Below are 7,731 nucleotides of genomic sequence, written 5' to 3'. Positions count from 1 at the left end.
CTTGCAGTCCAAGGGACTCTCAAGAGTCTTCTCCAACACCACAGTTCAAAAGCATCAATTCTTCGGTGCTCAGCTTTCTTCACAGTCCAACTCTCACATCCATACATGACCACAGGAAAAACCATAGCCTTGACTAGACGGACCTTTGTTGGCAAAGTATTGTCTCTGCTTTGAAATATGCTGTCTAGGTTGGTCATAACTTTCCTTCCAAGGAGTAAGCGTCTTTTACTTTCATGGCTGCAGTCACCATCTGCAGTGATTTTGGAGCCCAAAAAATAAAGTCTGACACTGTTTCCACTGTTTCCCCATCTATTTACCATGAAGGGATGGGACCAGATGCCATGATCATAGTTTGCTGAATGTTGAGCTTTAAGCCCACTTTTTCACTCTCCTCTTTCACTTTCATCAAGAGCATTTTTGGTTCCTCTTCACTTTCTGCCATAAGGGTGGTGTCATCTGCATATCTGAGGTTATTGATATTTCTCCCGGCAATCTTGATTCCAGCTTGTGTTTCTCCCAGCCCAGCGTTTCTCATGATGTACTCTGCATATAAGTTAAATAAGCAGGGTGACAATATACAGCCTTGATGAACTCCTTTTCCTATTTGGCACCAGTGTGTTGTTCCATGTCCAGTTCTAACTGTTGCTTCCTGACCTGAATATAGGTTTCTCAAAGGCAGGTCAGGTGGTCTAGTATTCCCATCTCTTTCAGAATTTTCCACAGTGTATTGTGATCCACACAAAGGCTTTGGCATAGTCAATAAAACAGAAATAAATGTTTTTCTGGAACTCTTTTGCTTTTTCCATGATCCAGCAGATGTTGGCAATTTGATCTCTGGTTCCTCTGCCTTTTCTAAAACCAGCTTGAACATCTGGAAGTTCACGGTTCATGTATTGCTGAAGCCTTGCTTGGAGAATTTTGAGCATTCCTTTACTAGCATGTGAGATGAGTGGAATTGTGTGGTAGTTTGAGCATTCTTTGGCATTGCCTTTCTTTGGATTGGAATGAAAACTGACCTTTTCCAGTCCTATGGCCACTGCTGAGTTTTCCAAATTTGCTGGCATATTGAGTGCAGCACTTTCACAGCATCATCTTTCAGGATTTGAAATAGCTCAACTGGAATTCCATCAGCTCCACTAGCTTTGTTCATAGTGATGCTTCCTAAGGCCCACTTGACTCACATTCCAGGATGTCTGGCTCTAGGTGAGTGAACACACCATCATGATTAACTTGGTCGTGAAGATCTTTTTTTGTACAGTTCTTCTTAGTGGTGTCTAATTATTGTTTTAGTTTGTATTTTTTTTAACGAAAAGTGATGTTGAGCAAATTTTCATATGTTTACTTGCCATTTGTATATCTTATTTGGTAAGGTATCTGTAAAGGTTTTTTGCCTTTTTAAAAATTGAGTTATTTCTTTGTCATAGAGTTTTAGGAGTTCTTTGTGTATTTTTGATATAAATGTATTATCAGCTGTATGTTGTGCAGATGCTTTCTACCAGGCTATGACTTTTCTTTCCATTCTTTTAATAGTGTCTTTCATGCAGAAGTTTTTATTTTTAATTCAATAAAAGTCAAACATATAATTTTTATGAATCATGATTTTGGTGTTGCATCTAAAAACTCATCACCCAATTGAAGGACATATATATTTTTGCCCATATTTTTCTAGAAATTTTAAATTTCTAAAATTAGTTTAAATTTCTATGATCTATTCTATATTAATTTTTATGTAAGGCATTGCATTTCTTAATATTATATATTTGTTTCTTTTTTAACAGGGCTTCCCTGGTGGCTCAGCAGTAAAGAATTTGCCTGCCAATGTAGGAGACACTTGTTTGATCCCTGGGTTGGGAAGATCCCCTGGAGAAGGAAATGGCAACCCACTCCAGGATTCTTGTCTGGAGAATTCCACACACAGAGGAGCCTGGCAGGCTACAGTCCATGGGGCTGCAAAGAGTCAAACTTGACTGAAGTGACTTAGCATGCATACACAAGCTCTAGGCTTCATATTACTAACCAACACTTGTGCTTTTATTTCTAGTTTTTTGAAAAACAAAATGAAAAAAAATTTCCCAAGCACTGTTGAATGATGATGACACTGACCAAGAATTGTTGACTGGTTGTTGACACCACTATTTTGTATCTTGGGATATTAATCCATTAGCTGAAGTATGAAAATCTGAACTAAGAGTGGAGATATTATTTGGTGATTTCATTATATAATGTCTGAAATAGAGCTTTTCAGTGTTGATGACTAGAGTCACAGTAGTCACTCTCCTGGCCCCAGTGATAAAATACGGCAAGAGGTCTACTCTGGGCTCTCTTGAAATGCAGAGTAGCATGGGGGAAAGAACTCAAACCGTCATGGGTTATTTTGAAGTTGACCACATCCCTGAGCATACTGAAAATGTGTGAACTTCTGTAAGACCTATAATATATGGCTTGAATTAGGAGTAGTTTTAACAAATTATTAAAATGATTTTAATACAAAATATCTCATTGTTCAAAAATGAATCTCAGAACATTGCTAACTGGTTCTTAAAAGTCATCTCCAGATAGCCTGGCATCCCTCTTTTTCTTATTTTATTTTGGGTTGGTAATTTAGCTATGGTTTTTCCAGTAGTCATGTATGGATGTGAGAGCTGGACCATAAAGAAGGCTGAGCACTGAAGAATTGATGTTTTTCAACTGTGGTGCTGGAGAAGACTCTTGAGAATCCCTTGGATGGTAAGGAGATCAAATATTCATTGGAAATGCTGAAAATGAAGCACCAGTACTTTGGCACACCTGATGTAGAGAACCAACTCATTGGAAAAGATCCTGATGCTGGGAAAGACTGAGGGCAGGAGGAGAGGGGGACAACCAAGGATGAGATGCTTTGATGGCATCACCGACTCAATGAACATGAGTTTGAGCAAACTCCGTGTGATAGTGAAGGACAGGGAAGGCTTGTTTGTTGCAGTCCTTGGGGTTGCAAAGAATCAGACACAATGTGGCGACTGAAAAACAAAATTTATATAATTTTTCCATTACAACTGAATGGAAATTTTAGAATAAATGCACATACTTCTACAATTCAAATAACAAATAATTATTCCAGGATCCATTCAATCCATTCCAGCATAGCTGTCTTCCAGATAATTCCTTAAAGAAAGCATCTGATTGTGATACTATCAGTTGTGTGACTATATTTAGATTGATTAAGATTTAAACTCTTCTTTTCATTTAATGACTGTTTTTCATCACTATTTTTGCCGATGCTTTGTCTCTGGTAAGTTATCATTCTCATTTTATAAAGTTATGCTCCATAAAAGTATTTCTATATCTAAATTGCTGTGATCCTAGAATCAGTTCAGTTCAGTCGCTCAGTCATGTCCAGCTCTTTGCAACCCTATGAACTACAGCATGCCAGGCTTTCCTGTCCATCACCAACTCCCAGAGCTTACTCAAATTCATGTCCATTGAGTTGGTGATGCCATCCAACCATCTCATTCTCTGTTGTCCCCTTCTCCTCCTGCCTTCAATCTTTCTCAGCATCAGGGTCTTTTCCAGTGAGTCAGTTCCTCACATCAGGTGGCCAAAGTATTGGAGTTTTGGCTTCAGCATCAGTTCTTCCAATGAATATTGAGGACTGATTTCCTTTAGGATGGACTGGTTGGATCTCTTTGCAGTCCAAGGGACTCTGAAGAGTCTTCTCCAACACCACAGTTACAGAGCATCAATTCTTCATCACTCAGCTTTCTTTGTAGTCCAACTCTCACATCCACACATGACTACTGGAAAAAAACATAGCTTTGACTAGCTGCACCTTTGTTGGCAAGGCAATATCTCTGCTTTTTAATGTGCTGTCTAGGTTGGTCATAGCTTTTCTTCCAAGGATCAAGCGTCTTGATTTCATGGCTGAAGTCACCATCTGCAGTGATTTTGGAGCCCAAGAAAATAAAGCCTCTCACTGTTTCCACTTTTTTCCCCATCTGTTTGCCATGAAGTGATGGGACCACATGGCAGGATCTTCATTGTTTGAATGTTGAGTTCTAAGCCAGTTTTTCACTCTCCTCTTTCACTTTCATCATGAGGCTCTTCAGTTCTTCACTTTCTGCCATAAGGGTGGTGTCATCTGCATATCTGGGGTTATTGATATTTCTTCCAGCAATCTTGATTCCAGCTTGTACTTCATCCAGCCCAGCATTCCTCATGATGTACTCTGCATAGAAGTTAAATAAGGAGACTGACAATATACACTCTTGACTGGATTTGGAATCAGCCCATTGTTCCATGTCTGGTTCTAACTGTTGCTTCTTGACATGCATACAGATTTCTCAGGAGGCAGGTAAGGTAGTCTGGTATTCCCATCTCTTGAAGAATTTTCCACAGTTTGTTGTGATCCACACAGTCAAAGGCTTTGGTGTAGTCAGTAAAGCAGAAGTAGATATTTTTTTCTGCAACTCTCACTTTTTCTATGATCCAATTTGATTTCTGGTTCCTCTGCCATTCCTATCAACTTGAACATCTGGAATTTCTTGGTTCAGTTACTGGTGAAGCCTGGTTTGAAGAATTTTGAGCATTATTTGCTAGCATGTGAGATGAATGCAATTGTGCAGTGATCCTGGAATAATTATTTGCTTTTTGAACTGTAGAAATCTGTGCATTTATTCTAAAATTTCCATTCAATTGTAATTCTGTGTTGCCAGTATCATTCCTTTACACATTCACTTGAATTTAAGGTTAAATCTGATTTTTGTTAACTATTCAGATTAATTGCATTCTACCTTGGAAAACCTGTGTGATTCAACAAATCAGCTCAAATTAGAATGAGTACAGAGAAGTTAAAATTCTCCCACCACAGTTATTATATAATTTGGTTATTCATCACATTTAAGTTGTCTTGTTCTTCCCATATTTTAGTTACCTATTTTTTCTTGACATTTTCCATGAAAGTCACTGCAAAAGTGAGGAAATAGTGATATTAAAAAATTTTAGAATTTATATGGAGATCTTATTACCTGAATTATAGGAGCCTTTTTTTAACTGATGGAAGTATTATGATTTTACAATATTTTATTACAGTGAATCAAATCTGGTAATGAAACAGCTGTCAAAATTAACTGCAATTCTATTAAAAATTTCAGCCCAAAATTTCCTTTTTATCCAAGCACTTTTCAACATTTGATGTTATTGTATAATTTTATTTTATTTTTTGTTTTATTGGAATCTACTGTCATTCATTAAAAATTTTACTAAAGCCATCCCTGTGGTATACTGTTTCCTCAGATTAAATTAAGAAAGCATTTAGTGGACTAAGAGAAAGTGATTAAATAGAACATTTAGTTTCTAGAAAACTTACTGGCTTTAAGTATCAATTCTTATCATCTGCTAAAAATCCCAGTATTTTCCTAAATGTTCCACTTTCTTTCACTTACCTAATATATCAGTGATCAGCATACATTGATAAAAAGCCAGGTTATCACCTAATCAGGTAACCAACACTATATTGTTGTTGCTATTCAGTTGCTAAGTCGTGTCCCAACTCTGTGACCCCATGAACTGCAGCACACCAGACTTCCCTCTCCTTCATTGTCTCCTTCACTTCAATGTTTCCTCAAACTCATGTCCATTCAGTGGCTGATGTCATCCATCCATCTCATCTTCTGTGGCCCCCTTTTCCTCCTGCCCTCAGTCTTTCTCAGCATCAGGGTCTTTTCCAATGAGTCAGCTCTTCGCATCAGGTGGCCAAAGCATTGGAGCTTCAGCTTCAGTATCTGTCCTTCCAATGAGTATACAAGGGTTGATTTCCCTTAGGATTAACTTATTTTAACTCCTTGCTGTCAAAGGGACTCTCAAGAGTCTTCTCCAGCACAATTTGAAAGTATCAGTTCTTCTCAGAAGGTGCTCAGCCTTCTTTATGGTCTAAATCCCACACCCATACATGACAACTGGAAAAACCATAGCTTTGACTATACGGACCTTTGTCAGCAAAGTGATGTCTCTGCTTTTTAATGTGTTGTCTATGTTTGTCTTACCTTTTCTTTCAAGGAGCAAATGTCTTTTAATTTACTGGCTGCAGTCACTGTCCGCAGTGATTTTGGAGCCCAGAAAGATGAAATCTGCCACTGTTTCCACATTTCCCTGCATCTATTTGCCATGAAGTAATGGGGCCAGATGTCATGATCTTTGCTTGTTGAATGTTGAGTTTTAAGCCAGCTTTTTCACTTTCCTATTTCACCCTCATCAAAAGGCTTTTTAGTTCCTCTTCACTTTCTGCCATTAGAGTGGTATTATCTGTATATCTGAGGTTGTTGATATTTCTCATGACAAACTTGATTACAGCTGTGAATCATCCAGCCCAGTATTTCTCATGATGTACTCTGCATGTAAGTTAAATAAGCAGAGTGACAATATACAGCCTTGATGCACTCCTTTCCCAAATTGGAACCAGTCCATTGTCCCATGTCTGATTCTAACTGTTACTTCTTTTCCTGCATAGAGTTTCTCAGGAGGCAGGTCAGATAATCCGGTATTCCCATCTCTTTAAGAATTTTCCACAGTCTGTTGTAATCTACACAAGGTTTTAGCTTAGTCAATGAAGCATAAGTAGATGTTTTTCTGGACTTCCCTGGCTTTTTCTGTGATTCAGCAGATGTTGGCATTTTGATCTCTTGTTCGGCTGCCTTCAAGGTTCCTCTTCCTTGAAGCCTATCTTGAGGGATTTAGAGCATTACCTTGGTAGCATGTGAAATGAGTGCAATTGTATGGTACTTTGAAAATTCTTTGTTATTTCTTTTCTTTGGGATTGGAATGAATACTGATCTTTTCCAGTCCTGTGGCCACTGCTGAGTTTACCAAATTTACTGGCATATTAAGTGCAGCACTTTCACAGCATCATCTTTCAGGATTTAAAATAGCTCAACTGGAATTCCATCACCTCCACTAGCTTTGTTCGAAGTGATGCTTTCTAAGGCCCACTTGGCTCACATTCCAGGATGTCTGGCTCTAGATGAGTGAACACACCATCATGATTATCGTGGTCTACAAGAACTTTTAGAACTAACACCCAAAAAAGATGTTCTTTTCATTATAGGGGACTGGAATGCAAAAGTAGGAAGTCAAGAAACACCTGGAGTAAAGGCAAATTTGACCTTGGAATATGGAATGAAGCAGGGCAAAGACTAATAGAGTTTTGCCAAGAAAATGCACTGGTCATAGCAAACACCCTCTTCCAACAACACAAGAGAAGACTCTAAACATGGAAATCACCAGATGGTCAACACCGAAATCAGACTGATTATATTCTTTGCAACCAAAGATGCCAAAACTCTATGCAGTCAACAAAAACAAGACCAGGAGCTGACTGTGCCTCAGATCATGAGTTCTTTATTGCCAAATTCAGACTTAAATTGATGACAGTAGGGAAAACCACTAGACAATTCAGGTATGGCCTAAATCAAATACCTTATGATTATACAGTGGAAGTGAAAAATAGATTTAAGGGACTAGATCTGATAGATAGAGTGCCTGATGAACTATGGACAGAGGTTCGTGACATTGTACAGGAGACAGGGATCAAGACCATCCCCATGGAAAAGAAATGCAAAAAAGCAAAATGGCTGTCTGAGGAGGCCTTACAAATAGCTGTGAAAAGATGAAAAGTGAAAAGCAAAGGAGAAAAGGAAAGATATAAGCATCTGAATGCAGGGTTTCAAAGAACAGCAAGAAGAGATAAGAAAGCCTTCC

The sequence above is a fragment of the Bos indicus genome, chromosome X, assembly GCF_029378745.1.
Source record: "Bos indicus isolate NIAB-ARS_2022 breed Sahiwal x Tharparkar chromosome X, NIAB-ARS_B.indTharparkar_mat_pri_1.0, whole genome shotgun sequence".
Lineage (NCBI taxonomy): Eukaryota > Metazoa > Chordata > Mammalia > Artiodactyla > Bovidae > Bos > Bos indicus.
This window is presented reverse-complemented; position numbering follows the sequence as displayed.